General features: G+C 38.1%; 1 long non-coding RNA gene across 1 annotated transcript in view; it reads right to left on the bottom strand.

Annotated features, from left to right (window-relative positions):
- Positions 1-10,306: 10,306 nt before the first annotated feature.
- The window catches only part of LOC144324673 (uncharacterized), a 42,887-nt gene continuing 38,226 nt past the window's right edge, over positions 10,307-14,967 (bottom strand). The window contains exons 4-5 of the long non-coding RNA XR_013390098.1: positions 11,792-11,945; positions 10,307-10,605 (exon numbers count right to left, since the gene is read on the bottom strand). This is a non-coding gene — a long non-coding RNA (uncharacterized LOC144324673). The remainder of the gene's footprint in view (positions 10,606-11,791; positions 11,946-14,967) is intronic.

The raw sequence follows: 14,967 nt of genomic DNA, 5'->3' as shown, positions 1-14,967 counted from the left end.
TGTTTTTGTTTTTTAGAGACGAGGAGAAAAAAAGAGAGCACATGCAAGTAGAGAGACAGAGGGAGAGGGAGAGAGAGAATCCCAAACTGGCTCCACACCCAGTGCAGAGCCCAAAACAGTGCTTGATCTCGTAACCCTGAGGTCATGACTTGAACTGAAATCAAGAGTTGGATGCTTAACTGACTGAGCCACCCAGGTGCCCCTCCCACAGAGAGGTTTAACAAATATGTAAATAATATATATAAATAAACAGAAATATTTGGTAAATAGCATATATTTCTAAAAGAAAAATCAAGGGTATTTGTTTTAAATGATAGAAAAATGCATTTTTTAAACTAAAACTAAGCATTATTTACAAACCCATGCAACAAATTGACTAAATTAACAGAGAATTAGTGTGGAAGATGTTCTCTCTTACTTCCAGAAGATACAAGGAAAATCTGAATAAGAAATTAGATATCAATCCCCTGAGATTAACTCAACACACAATTTCTGCCAGCATCCAAAATATGGCACAGATTCAGAATCTGGCAAGGTATTCAATAAGAAAAGGAGTGACTAGAACCAAAATCACTAGGGATTTTGCATCATCTAGGGTTAAAGAGGAGGCCTTTATTCACACAGAAGCAAGTCAAACCCGAGGTCCCCCACTTACTAGATGTGGAAGTTTATGAGTGTGACAATTACCTACTCAACCGTAATTTGGGTATAAAAACCTACTCACTTAAAAGGTTTTTGTGAGTATTAAGTTAGTTAATACCTGCAAAATGCTACACTATGCCTAGCACATAATAAACTCTCAGTAAATGTTAGCTATTACCATATGTATTGCATTGATTTCCACTGCATCCTAAGTAGTGACTTCCTATATGCCTATAATCATGTATATCATTTCTAAAGAATGATATTTGGAGGCTAAGATTTTGAGATTTGCGTTTATTTGCACTTACAACCGGAAGGAATTCACCTTCAGAGTTAACAAAACCTGGCAATCAATTCTAGCTTTTTTCATTTGCAGGTAGTGAAACTTTAGGTGGGCAGTTTTAACTCCCTTATCTTTAGTGTCCTTTTCTTTAAGAGAGAGTAAGACCTACCTTGCTGGGTTGTAATAAAGATTAAGGGAATAATATGTAAAGTGCCAGATACAGAATGATGTTTCTCAAAGAGCAACAATATAATAGAAACTAAAAAGAGATGCTTTATCAATGTTCCATTAGTATCTTATTGGGAAATAGAAAAATGGAAATTTAGGCGAAGAAAAAATACTTCAGATTGATGCCAGTTCAAGAAGGAGACAAAAAAATCTCTAGAGTGATAATTCTATCTCACCATTCCTGATGACTGGGATAAGCTGGTATGCTAATTATAAAAATTTTTGGAACATTTGGAAAAAATAAGTCATTTGCATATTTTGGCAGCATAGAAAGGAAGCCCTACTTGGTATGATTTGCTGTAATGATATATTTATCAGAAGCAGTTCACTTTATCTGCTGCAAAATGCTCTTTGATGTTATTAACCTACAGAAATAATTATAGCAAAGTAACGCAAGATTCTTCAAAGGGTGAGGTGACAGGGGCTTTCCTCCACTCCTGAAGGCTACATCAATTAATGCAGCAAACCACAGTCCTCTGGAGTCCAGAAAGTAAGCAGTCAGAAAGTACCTGAATCAAAGGTCCTTAAAGATTCTTCTGATCACTTATATTAATCATATTGACATTGATTCTTAGAAAGAAAACACTGGTAATTATTTAATAATGCAAGTCTTATGTAAACTCCAAAATTCACAAATCTGAAATTTTTTTTATTTTTTAGATTATTTATTTGAGAGGGAAGAAAGAGGCTGAGCAAGAGGGAGAGAGAAAGAATCTCAAGCAGACTCCCCACTGACCACAGAGCCTGACCTAAGGCTCAATCTCATGACCCTGAGATCATGACCTGAGCCAAAATCAAGAGTTGGTCACTGAACCACCCAGGCAGGCCACAAATCTGAAATTTTAAATGGTATTATAAATCATGATCAACATGCTCTTGTTGGCTTTGGAGGAGACAGTTTGGATTTAATAGAAAGAATATCATACTTGGACTCAGGACACCCAAGTTCAGAACTCTAGTCAATCACTTATAGCTCAATGTACACTGCTGCTCAGTGAGCTGCCCAAGTCTGTTTCCTCCCCGGTGTAATAAGAATGCAATCATATCTTCCACATATGGGGGTGAAGATTACACAAGAAAAAGTATATTTGTTACTGACCCAGAACAGAAGCTATAATTATTAACTGAAGATTACTTTTAAATAAAATAATAATAATAGCTAACATTTGTTGTTTGTGTAGTATGTACCAGTCGTTGTACTAAACATTTTATGTTAATTATCTCATTTTTTCATACCATATGATCCAGTAATCCCATTTCTGGGTATATATATCTAAATAAATTGAATGCAGGATCTCAAAGAGATATCTGCATTTTCATGTTCATTGCAACACTCTTTACAATAGCCAAGATATAGAAACAAATTAAATATCTATCAATGGATGAATAGATAAATATATATACATATACATATACATATATATACATACATATACATATATATACACAAACATGCAAGATATTATTTCACCTTTAAAAAGAAGGAAACCCTGCCATTTGCAACAACATAGATGAATCTGAACAATATTATGTTAAGTGAAATAAACCATAAAACATAAACATAGCTCTTATATGAGGTATCTAAAGTAGTCAAACTCATAAGATAGTGGTTGCTGGAGGCTAGGGAAAGAGAATGAGTTACTGTTCTTTGCATATAACATTTCAGGTATGCAAGTTGAATAAGTTCTAGAGATCTGCTCTACAGCATAGTGCCTATAGTTAACAACACTGGATTGTACACTTAAAATTTTGTTAAGAGGATAGATCTCATGTTAAGTGTTTCTATCAAAAGAAAAAGGAAAAAAGAAGAAAAAGAGCTATGAGGAAAGTTCTGTTATTATCTTTTTCTCATTTGGGGAAAACGTTTAGAGAAGTTAAGAAAACAGCCTAAGTTTACATAAAAAATAAGTCCCCAGACCAGGATAAGACAAATTTTTCTTATATCAGAGCCTGTATGTTTCCAGATTATTGGTTTTCAAATTACTTCTTAACAGAAGAAGACTTTATTCAAATGAAATGTATTGTTCTGACCAAGTACATGTAATAGATAAAAAACGAGAGACTTGGATTCAATCAGGAACTGAGAACTTTACCCTCACAGTGGCCTTAGCAATACTTCAGAGGAACCCTAGAATTCAACAAAACATGGTGTGAAAGTCATTGCTATGATGATCACATCCTTTTCACATTTATGATTGTGACAGTTTGCAACCTGCTGGAAAGGTCTATGACAAGTAATAATTTGTCATGTTTCTAAGGTATTAATTTGAATCTTGCATTGCAAAACTGTTGGGAGCAAGTCATTTAGCTGGTAAGTGAGCTTTTTAGAAGTGTGAGAATACCTCTAGGTTACACATGATTTGTGATACATATACAATTTGGGAGAAAGCCAGAGCCTGGGCAAACATTTCCATGCTCATGAATCAGGGGATTCACAAAGAATTTGGACATAACTATTGACAAAATGTCTAGATTGTACCATACACGATTACTGCAAACTGGCAAAGTGTGTCTTTCATTTTATTGCTAATGAGTAAAGAATGTCATATTACTCAGCACAGTGCCTCAACGTTTCCTAAGATTGCCAGACTTAACAAAAATATGAGATACTCAGTTTAATTTGAATTTCAGACAGGCAAAAAATACCTTTTTGTATAAGCATATCCCAAATATTGCATGGGACAATACTAAAAAAAATTATTTGTTGTCATTTCCTTAAAATATTTTTTATTTTATATGCTTACTTAGGAAGCCAGGTTTTTAACAACAGGCAGTGAATAGTAACATATCTTAATCCATATACACGGATGTTTTGGATAAATTAGTTTAGGCAAATGACAGGCAAGATGAAACATAAATTATAAATTATATAAATGAATTAAATATAATAATTAAAATTAAAATGATATGGACAGATTAGCACAGCTGAGAAAAGAACTGGTTGGATAAAAGATACATATTAAGAAATTATCCACAATGAGATAGGGATGTGAAAGAGGAATTAAACACATGAAGAGCAAATGAAACTGTCCTATATTTATTTAGTCAGAATTCCAGAAGGAGAAAATATAAATAATAATATAGAAGCAATATTGAAGAAATATTAGCTGATAATTTTTCAGAGTTGATGAAAATCATCAACTTAAATAGAACAGCTCCCATACAAAAGGGGGAAGTGGAAAACTCCCAGTTTTATACTAGACATATATAGTGTTGAAACTACAGAATACCCAAGATGTTATGATAGGATCCTGAAATTTAACATAGTAAAGAAAGGTAAATTTTGAATTTTAGGACTTAGAAAAACAAAACTTTCAAAAAAGGGAAAACATTTTCATGGCTAGAAAACCTCCAAGTGAAATATTTACAAAAAAATTTCTGTTAAAAAAATTTTTGGTCATAACTCTGATCATGAAGACCATACTTGAAAACACTAGGATATTTAAAAGGAGAACATATCAGTTAAGATTAAGAACTCCTTGATGAACTCAGAGATTTAAGTAGGATATTCAGGAATGCAGTTTTATATAAGTGCGAGGACACCTGACCCTTTAGAAAGCTTGATTTCTTTACAAAGATTTTATTGTGGTTGTTAGACCTAAGTGTGTTTCTCATAGCCCAACAGTAAAATAATTTCTAATCATCTACATAATCAACTTGAAAATATTGAAAGCTTGCAGAGTTTTCATTTAGTTTTTGAAGTGAGGAATGGGAAAGCATGAGTCCTTGAAGAATATTACTTGCTCTGCTACTAAATGTATTTTTATTCTTTGTGGTTTGTAGCTTTGAGAGTTGCTTTTGTTTTCTGTTATTTTTCCTGACATCAAAGGCATTTCCACATTTCCTCTGTTGTATATAAGTGCTGTTGACCCTTCAACAACATGGGTTTGAATTACACAGGACCACTTCTACATGGATTGTTTTAGCAAATACGTACTGTAACTGTGTTTTCTCCACCTTATGATTTTCTTAATAACATTTTCTCTTCTCTAGCCTATTTTATTGTAAGAATACAATATATAATACATATAATATACAAATATTAGTTAACCAACTGTCTATGTTATTGGGAAGGATTTTGGCCAAAAGTAGGCGATCAATAGCTAAGATTTGGGGGAGTCAAAAGTTATATGTGGATTTTTGCACAGGGTTGGAGGGCTTGGCATCCTTAACCCCTGAGCCATTGAAGAGTCAACTGTACTTGGTTTCTTACTCACATGACTCTGACATTAAAACTTAGAAATAATATGATTTTGAGGTGGATTTTTCTCCAAAATGAAGGCACAGAGATGGAATAATGAAGAAGATAGAAGTATGTTTACATTGGTATGCATTTACTGAGCTTCTGTTATATAAAACATTCAATATTAAATACAAAAAGACATGCAAGGATATATATCCAACAAATCAATCCTACAGAAGCTGAAGGCAGTTGGTAAATCTACTTCAAGGGTTTTCATTTTTTTTCAGGTTCATCTCTGTTTATTTTTTCAAAACAAAACTAAAAATCACCACTCAAAATGTTTGAGAAGAGTGCTCAGCTCAATCACCGTTAAAAGCTTTATGTACTTTGCAGCCAGAGCATCATGGACTGGTGGTCAGAAACGAGAGCTTCTGGCATTGGCACAGACAGGGTCTAGCAGCCTGACACAGCCCTCTCCTGCCTCGTCAGCCCCATTATGGTTCTCTCTATGCTATCATCCAGGGGCAGCAGCTGGACAGCCCGAGTCTGCAGAAGTGGACGGCATCCTCACATTGCAAGACATCTCAGTTCCCCACTGTGCTTCCAATTTGCCCATCCGGGACCTCCCTTCCCCAGTAGAGGTCCAAAAACATCCACAAAGAAGGCAGGCATGTCGAAGCCCAGGTGCTAGTGTTGTTGGGCTGAAGACCAAAACACAGTTCTGGCTCTGCATCTTCGCCTGGAAGGGTGAGCTCCCTGCCTGGGGCCCCCACCTGTTATGGAGAGTCATCATCGGAAATAGTCACACAAAATTCTTTTCTGCATTTTGTAAAAGTGCTGTCAATGACACTGTTTCATTGCTCCACATCCCCTTTTGGGGATCCTACATTAAAAAAAACCTCTTCCAGAATTTAATGCCAAGAAATATTTAGTGCTTAAATGTACAACAATAGGGAAATGCACAGGTAAATTACAGAATTTTCACATAACGGAGTATTATATAAACATTAAAATGATCATTCTGAATACTATGTAGAAAGATGGGAAATAAGTGAATAAAACAATACAAAGTGACATCTAGACTGTGATTACAAATATGCAAAACATAGTCACACAAGAGTGAACATGCAAAGGTAAGCTATACATTAGGAGTAGAATTACAGATACCTTTTCCCTCTTTAAAAGCACAAAAATACATATTTGTATGAAAAACTTTGTCTTTCACAAAATTTGGTGATTTTTAAAATATTTTATTTATTTCTTCACAGAGAGAGGCAGAGTCACAGGCAGAGGGAGAAGCAGGCTCCTCACCAGGAGCCCAATGTGGGACTTGATCCCAGGACCAGGATCATGCCCTGAGCCAAAGGCAGAAGCTCAACCTCTGAGCCACCCAGGCATCCCAAATTTGGTGTTTATTCTTCATAATTCTCTTTTTACCTTGGGAGAAAGGAAGCTCAGAGCCACATACATTGTTCAGTAACTGCATTATATTAGCACTTATGGCTGGCATTTTATTCTCTCTTTTCAAGTCTTTGATTATATGCTACTTTATCTCCTTTTTTTGATGGACTAAAAATGAAGAAAAAAAAACACACTTGACACCCTTATCTTCAAATAGCTTGTAATATGCTTAGATATAAATTTTATGCAGTTAGAGATATTTAGAAATGCATTATGCTTAGATTGAGGTTATGTTCCATTTGAAAGGATGCCACGAAGATGTGCTGTCTGCCATGAATCATATCAGAGATTACATGATGTTGATATGTGTTGCAGGAGATCACTTGGTTAAGGTGGCTTTTCCAGGTTTCTCCACTGTAAAGTTACTATTTTTCCCTTTGTAAGTTAATAAAGGTTTGGAGAAAGACACTTTGAGACAAATATTCTTACTCTTCACAAACTTTCATCCAAAGATTTTTAACACTCATCAATGGATCTTGATTATAGGAACTTTTTTCTATGTTCTAATGCTAATTTTTCTACTTCTCTCATTCCTTCAACATTTATTTTTTTTTTATTGGTGTTCAATTTACTAACATACAGAATAACCCCCAGTGCCCGTCACCCATTCACTCCCACCCCCCGCCCTCCTCCCCTTCCAACACCCCTAGTTCGTTTCCCAGAGTTAGCAGTCTTTATGTTCTGTCTCCCTTTCTGATATTTCCCACACATTTCTTCCCCCTTCCCTTATATTCCCTTTCACTATTATTTATATTCCCCAAATGAATGAGAACATATAATGTTTGTCCTTCTCCGACTGGCTTACTTCACTCAGCATAATACCCTCCAGTTCCATCCACGTTGAAGCAAATGGTGGGTATTTGTCATTTCTAATAGCTGAGTAATATTCCATTGTATACATAAACCACATCTTCTTTATCCATTCATCTTTCGATGGACACCGAGGCTCCTTCCACAGTTTGGCTATCGTGGCCATTGCTGCTATAAACATCGGGGTGCAGGTGTCCCGGCGTTTCACTGCATCTGTATCTTTGGGGTAAATCCCCAGCAGTGCAATTGCTGGGTCGTAGGGCAGGTCTATTTTTAACTCTTTGAGGAACCTCCACACAGTTTACAGAATGGGAGAAGATATTTGCAAATGACATATCAGATAAAGGGCTAGTTTCCAAGATCTATAAAGAACTTATTAAACTCAACACCAAAGAAACAAACAATCCAATCATGAAATGGGCAAAAGACATGAACAGAAATCTCACAGAGGAAGACATAGACATGGCCAACATGCACATGAGAAAATGCTCTGCATCACTTGCCATCAGGGAAATACAAATCAAAACCACAATGAGATACCACCTCACACCAGTGAGAATGGGGAAAATTAACAAGGCAGGAAACAACAAATGTTAGAGAGGATGTGGAGAAAAGGGAACCCTCATACACTGTTGGTGGGAATGTGAACTGGTGCAGCCACTCTGGAAAACATTTATTTTTTGAAGTGGTTCTTATTTTTAAGATTTTATTTATTTATTTATTAGAGAACAGAGAGAGAGATGCAGAGACACAGGCAGAGGGAGAAGCAGGCTCCATGCGGGGAGCCTGATGTGGGACTCCATCCCGGGGACTCCAGGATCACTCCCTGGGCTGAAGCCGGTACTAAACCGCTAAGCCACCCGGGCTGCCCTTGAAGTGGTTCTATAGGAGAATTTATTTCCTCTCCACTTACATATTTATTCACTTATTTATTTACATCAGTATAGATCCATGGATATTTACTTTATTCTTTGGGTTAAAATCAAAGACTATTATTTATTTTATTGATCAAATTATAACATGAAACTAGCCTCTTTTTTTTTCAGTACTGTGCTTTCTGGTCGCTCCAAATGCTACAGGCTCATCCTATATTTTCCTTGCCTCAGCCTTGTAATGGACCACTCAGGCTGTTTTCTTTTACGGAAACCCTGATTTCTTTTACGGAAACCCTGATTTCTTTTATTGAAGAATGGGATTTAGAAACCAATATCTGAGCATTAGCATTAGGGATGCTCATTGCTCCTGGAGTATCATTGCTTCCAGGCACTAACAGACTAAACCTTCCAGGAATATGGTCATCTCAGTGCCTCTGCTCCTCCCTTGGCTGTGGTTATGGGAGGAGCCCTACCATCTTCCTTAATCCTGCCTCTTCCCCAGTGGTATAGCATTTTCCCTTGTTTTCCTTCTCCAGTTACAGTGGGTTTTCACTGGTATCATAAACGACTACATTGCTGCCCTTCCCCCTACAGATTAACACTTTCATTCAATGGGGAAAATCAGTGGAAGGAGTCCAGGTGGAATTCTGTAATCCACCTTCAGGAGCTGCTCATTCTCTCTCCAAATTAGGACACTTTCTTAGGACTCTCTCCAAACTTTTCTGCAAGTTCTCAGTAGGGTTTTTTGGGGGGAAGCCTGAAGAGATTGCAGATTCACCTATTTCTGTGACCCTGGGTGCTTCAACTCTGTCATCTGTGTACATTTGGCCTCCATCAACTCTCTAATCTCCCAGGAGGATTCTTACTAGTGTCAACATGTGTCTACACCAGGTACCTCAGTGCTCGTGCCTGCTTTTTCCCTGCAGGTTCCTCTCTCATCTTAGATTTTGAGCCAGGTAGCTACCCTGTGATAAGTTCTCTGACAGGTTCAAAAAAGCCATGAACTTGCGATTTGGTTCTTTGGTTTTTGTTTTCATTTTAAGAGCATGAAAGATGTTCCTTCTAGCTCTGCATCTCTGAATGGGAACTCCTCTTTGAGTTTTATTTGTGAAATCAGGCCCGGCTTGTTTTTCCAGTCTTGTCTTAACACAATTGACCATTTATTTTTTTGGACTTCATAATACATATTAGCTCTTTTTTATGTGTGAAATACTCCCCATTTGAATTGTAAGCTCTGTGAAAGTTAGAAGCCTTCATGGACTATGAACTTCAGAAACAAAAAGAATATGAACTTTAGAAACAAAAAGAAGCTAAGCTCAAATCCTGCTTCTGTGATCTTTGTGGCATGAACAAAATAGTACTTGTGCTTCAGTTTCCTCTTAATGTAAAATGTAGATGAGAATATTCAACTGAGAGGCACCTGAGTGGCTCAGTCGGTTAAGTGTCTGACTCTTGGTTTCAGCTCAGGTCACGATCTCAGGGTCCTGAGATCCAGCCTGCTTAGGATTCTCTCTCTCTCTCTCTCTCTCTCAAATAAGGTACCAGTCCTTCATGAGGGTTGCACCCTCATGATTAAAGCACCTCCCAAACGCCCAACCTACTAATATCATCACCTCTGGGAGATAGGATGTCAACATATGAATTTGGGGGAAGATCCAAACATTCAGACCATAGCAGGAAGGAAAATATTATTTTAAAGTTATATTTGCTGAATGCAAAGCCAAAACTACGCTCATTGGTGACATGTAGAATAAGATAGAAGCTGTCGAGGTTAGGTTTATCAGTTTTTATTTGAGTCATAGACTTACAACTTATAAGGGCCACACAAATGGTTTGTGCTAGTGACAATGACTGCGTCCACAGTGCAGAAGGAGAGTCACGTAGTGTTGACTGTTCATTTATTTAAAGTACATTTGCAAATAAAACCCACATTGTGTTTCTGACATCAATGTCTAATTCTTCTAATTCTCACTAAGGATTTGGGGGAAACTTCTTAACCAGAAGGCTAAGAGAAGATGTCTTTGTTCTGTCAGTTCCATTGGGTTTATCCTCTTGCCTTTACCGTTCTGATCCTCTTCCCAGGGGCTCTTCATTTCCATGGTTTTATTCCACACCAGCTGGGACTGAAAAGGTTTTCATACTTCCATCACAACACATGAAAAACTCTCAAGTCTCTACTCCCTTATTTTCAGGACTAAGAATTAACATTAATGCTTAGTGAAACTACTTCCTTTAATAGGATCTGAAAAATTCAGGCTTCCTATGTTCCTTTAGAACATAAGAACGACACCTCTTCCTATGTACCTAACCCTATACTTTTCTCTCTCTGATCTCATCATTCTAGATTCTAATGAGCTGTTTCTGAGTTAGTGATCAGCAGTATATCCACCTTATCATTTGTTTCAGTCAGAGGAATACCGCTCTGATTAGAGTTTGAAATGAAAATAGATTGCTCGTGGGAAGGAACCATTACATGACTGTCAAACACTACTAACCATCCCCCCAAATATAGGGGGATTCAGGAGTCTACCATTTCATGCCACAAAACAGTATGCCCTCCTTTAAGAAATGGTATTACTACCCTTCCAATGAGGCAAGAGTCTCTGTGGAAATCTTCACCGATCCTCAGATACCCCAAGCAATTAGGTAGGACTTATTAACTCCATAGTTCAAGCAAAATTAGTTTCTTTGCCATAATGGGATGTTAGGAAAAATACATTTTGGTTAAATCCTCACAGTGTTTCTCAAACTGCAGGTTATAATCTAATCATTGGTGAGTTCTGAAATCAATTTAGTGACTTGTAACTAGCGTTTTCCTTTTCTTTTTGAAGGATTTTATTTATGTATTTGAAAGAGAGAGAGAGAGTGCACATGAGTAGGGGAAGAGAGAGGGGGAGGGATAACAGAATGAGGAGAGGAAAGGGAAGGGGGAGAGGGAGAAGCAGACCCCTGCTAAGCAAGGAGCCCAAAGTGGGGCTCAATCCTAGGACCCTGAGATCATGACTTTAGCCAAAGGCAGATGCTTACCTGACTGAGCCACCCAGGCACCCCTAACATTTTCCTTTTACATAGAATGGAATAGAAAAGATAAGGAGAGGAATGGGGGAAATGCCCATGTAAGGGTAGATATTAATTCAGGAACATTTTGCTTTGTTTTAAAGAATAACCAAGCACTTGTCTCTTTTATTCAATAAGCATCTTTCAAGCAACTTCTCTGGACGATTTAATGCACATACAAATACCACCAAAGTCTCAGTCTTGTATACATTCACATTTTACAAAGGAATATCCTTTCTGCCTTTTTCCTACCTGGAAATACTTTTCCTATCAATGTCGTGGGTCTTAAAGTTCAGCAAGTTCCGACTGTATCACAAGACCAGATCCAAATTCAAGGTCAAGTTTTCCAAGTCCATCCAAGGCAGATAAATATCCTGAGCCATTGTTCCAGCTCAGGATTAGACTCCTAAATGGAAAGGTGGAAGCAAACAAAACACAGGTTAATTAAAAAGAGATAGCAACTAGGCTCCGAATTTTGATGACCAATTTATGATTTTTCAGCTCTACCATCGTGCAAAAGTGATACACATTCAGTAAAAACTGTAATTCAAATTTTGAATTTTGATATTTTCCCAGACTGCTAATAGGCAGTATGATACTTTCTTGTGTTGCTGAGGAGTAGCCACAAGCCACGGCTCCCAGGCAGCCCCATGATCACGAGGATAAACAACCAATACGCTGACAACCATTCTGTACCCATACAGCCATTCTGTTTTTCACTTTCGGTACTGCATTCAATACCTTGCATGAGATAATCAACACTTTATTATTAAATAGGCTTCATGTTAGATGATTTTGCCCAACTATAGGCTAATATAAGTGCTATAAGCACATGTAAGGTAGGCTACAATAAGCTACAATATTCAGTTGGTTAGGTTTACTAAATGCATTTTCAAAACTATGGTATTTTAAGTTTATAATAGGCTTATGGAATTTAACTCCACTGTAAATCAGGAAGATCTGTACTTATAATATCATACTATGAAAATAATTCACGACCTCTGCTAAACAATGTCTTGGGTTCTTCTTTAAAACAGAACAAAACACTGAAGGAAGCAAGATAAAAAAAAAAAAATTCCGATTCCTTGGAGCTAGGCAGAGAGTGCCAAGTGCACTGGCAAACACAGCAAAGTACTACTAGGGATCCCTAGAGGGGCCTGACTCTTAGTCAAAGATAAGTAACACCCATGGCCCCCTGTGAACTGGCTGCCTTATAGCCCTACCCTAAAAAGTGGAATCTTGTCATTCACACAACAAAACCAGAGCAGAGAGAAATCTCTTTCCAAGGATCAGTGACCCCATGAAATCTGATCATGTCATCCCCTTATGTAAAACCCTCAGTATCTTTTCAATGCTTTGAGGAGGAAAAAAAGATCCAAACTCCTTAAAATGACCCACAGGCTCAGCCTCTACTATCTTTGACCTAGCTTTGCAGCCTTGCCCCTTTCACTTCCCACTATCCTGTATGACCAGCTCCAATGAACTTATTTGCCAAGAGTTCTCTCTCTCTTTATTGTTTTAAGATTTATTTATTTATTTATTTATTTATTTATTTATTTATTTGAGAGAGAGAGAGAGAGAGAGAGAGAGAAAGACAGCATGAGCAGGGGGGATGGCAGAGGGAGAGAGAGAGCAGAATTCCAGCTGAGCAGGGAGCCTGATGCAGGGCTCCATCCCAGGACCCTGGAATCATGATCTGAGCCAAGGCAGATGCTGAACTGACTGAGCCACTCAGGTGCCCCTGCCAGGGAGTTCTCTTAACAGCAGGCCTTTGCACATGCTGTTCCCTCTACTTGAAACACAGTTCCCTTCCACTTCATCTGCCAACTTGTCTTCATCCTTCAGTTGTTAATTCAAGTGTCATTTCCTCTGTGCCTTCATTGCCTCATGCCTTGCCTTGCCTGGATCACTTGCCCCTCCTCTGTACTCTCATGGTTCCTGTCCTTCCAAATCATAACACTTTTCAAACTATGTTCTAGTCATCTGTATACTGTCCCATGCCCACACCCCCACATCCCATAGGACATTATGGCAGCAACGAGATCTTTCTAGTTCATAGTGCTTCTTTCCTGATCTTTGTTTCTCCTCCATCCTGCATCCTAGTCAGTGACAGGCCATAACAAATGTCTTATCATCTTTGTTGCTACTGTCACTGTTCTCAGTATATATTGAACTCTAGGTCTCCTCTGGGGCTTGTTTCCTACTCCCTATAGGTATAGCTTCTTTTTGTTTGAATCTTTTTGCTCTCTTCTTTGAAATGAAGGCTATGGTTAGGATTATATAAAATGATGAATATAAAACAGTGCAGTTCCTGGCACAGAGATATTCAATTTATGGTAATTCTCTTACCTCATCTCTCTTTTCTCATGCCTATTTAGTGGCACCTGTCTTACCTAATTGCAACCATCCCCTCCACCTGTCTATGGACAACAGTTGAGCCCCACTTCATGCATTTCCCCCTTTATCCTCTCGACTCTCCCAACTAGGGTAATATTCTGGGAGCTGAACTTAGCTAGGATATTTGGAAACTACTCTCCAAGTTACTGTATGGATCTCTGGATTTTCAATGCCACCAGTCTTTTCACGGAGTCTCTTCGTGGAACTGTTGATAACATCCTGACCATAAGCTGCTATATGTAGAAAATCTCTCTACTGACCAACCCTTTGGGGCTAACTTTCCTTGACAGACACCTTCAGTGAATCCCTGTGTGCTCACAACCTTCCAAAGAGGAGTCTGTTGTGGAAAACACACCAAAGAGATTCAGAGTATCTGGGTTCTGGTCCCTAGTCTGTTACATAGTAGCTGGTGACTTTGGTCAAATCTCTTGACATCTCTCCACCTCAATGTCCTCATTAGTAAAATGGGGAGGATTGAATAGATCATGTCTACATTCTATTGTAGCTAAACTATTCTTTGATATTATGATTCTGTGTTTAAGGTATATTTCAGCCTGGACTCTAGCAGAAACCAGATGGCTCACTCAAAGTAGGTATTTAAGAATTTAACAAGATGATCCTTTACAAAGGCATGGGCAGATGTATGGAAACCACAAAGGGTAACAACCCCAGGGTTAGCGACAGCAGAAAACTACAATCATCAATGAAGTTTTCAGAAAGAAAAGCTTTCAGATAGGAAAGGTGTGTTGGAGAGGACCACCTAACAGGAGCTGTGGCATTTGTATTGGAGGCAGCCAGCCTGAAGAGATCCTATAGGGAAGGACCCAAGAGAATATTTGCTCTTTCCAAGCCCTATTTCTCACTAATGCTCCTCAGTGGTGAATCAGCTGGAATCCAGAAGACCAAAGAACTCTCTCATATGACCCTTACAGAGCATCCTCACTGAGCACAATGCAGGGTGGAAAAGGACAAAGGGATGATTTGGGGGAGCAATCAAAAGATGTCCAGCCCACAGGATGCTAATGACATTT

Source organism: Canis aureus, chromosome 12 (genome assembly GCF_053574225.1).
Source record: "Canis aureus isolate CA01 chromosome 12, VMU_Caureus_v.1.0, whole genome shotgun sequence".
Lineage (NCBI taxonomy): Eukaryota > Metazoa > Chordata > Mammalia > Carnivora > Canidae > Canis > Canis aureus.
The sequence above is the reverse complement of the archived record's forward strand: the minus strand, read 5'-3'. Positions and strand labels throughout refer to the sequence as shown.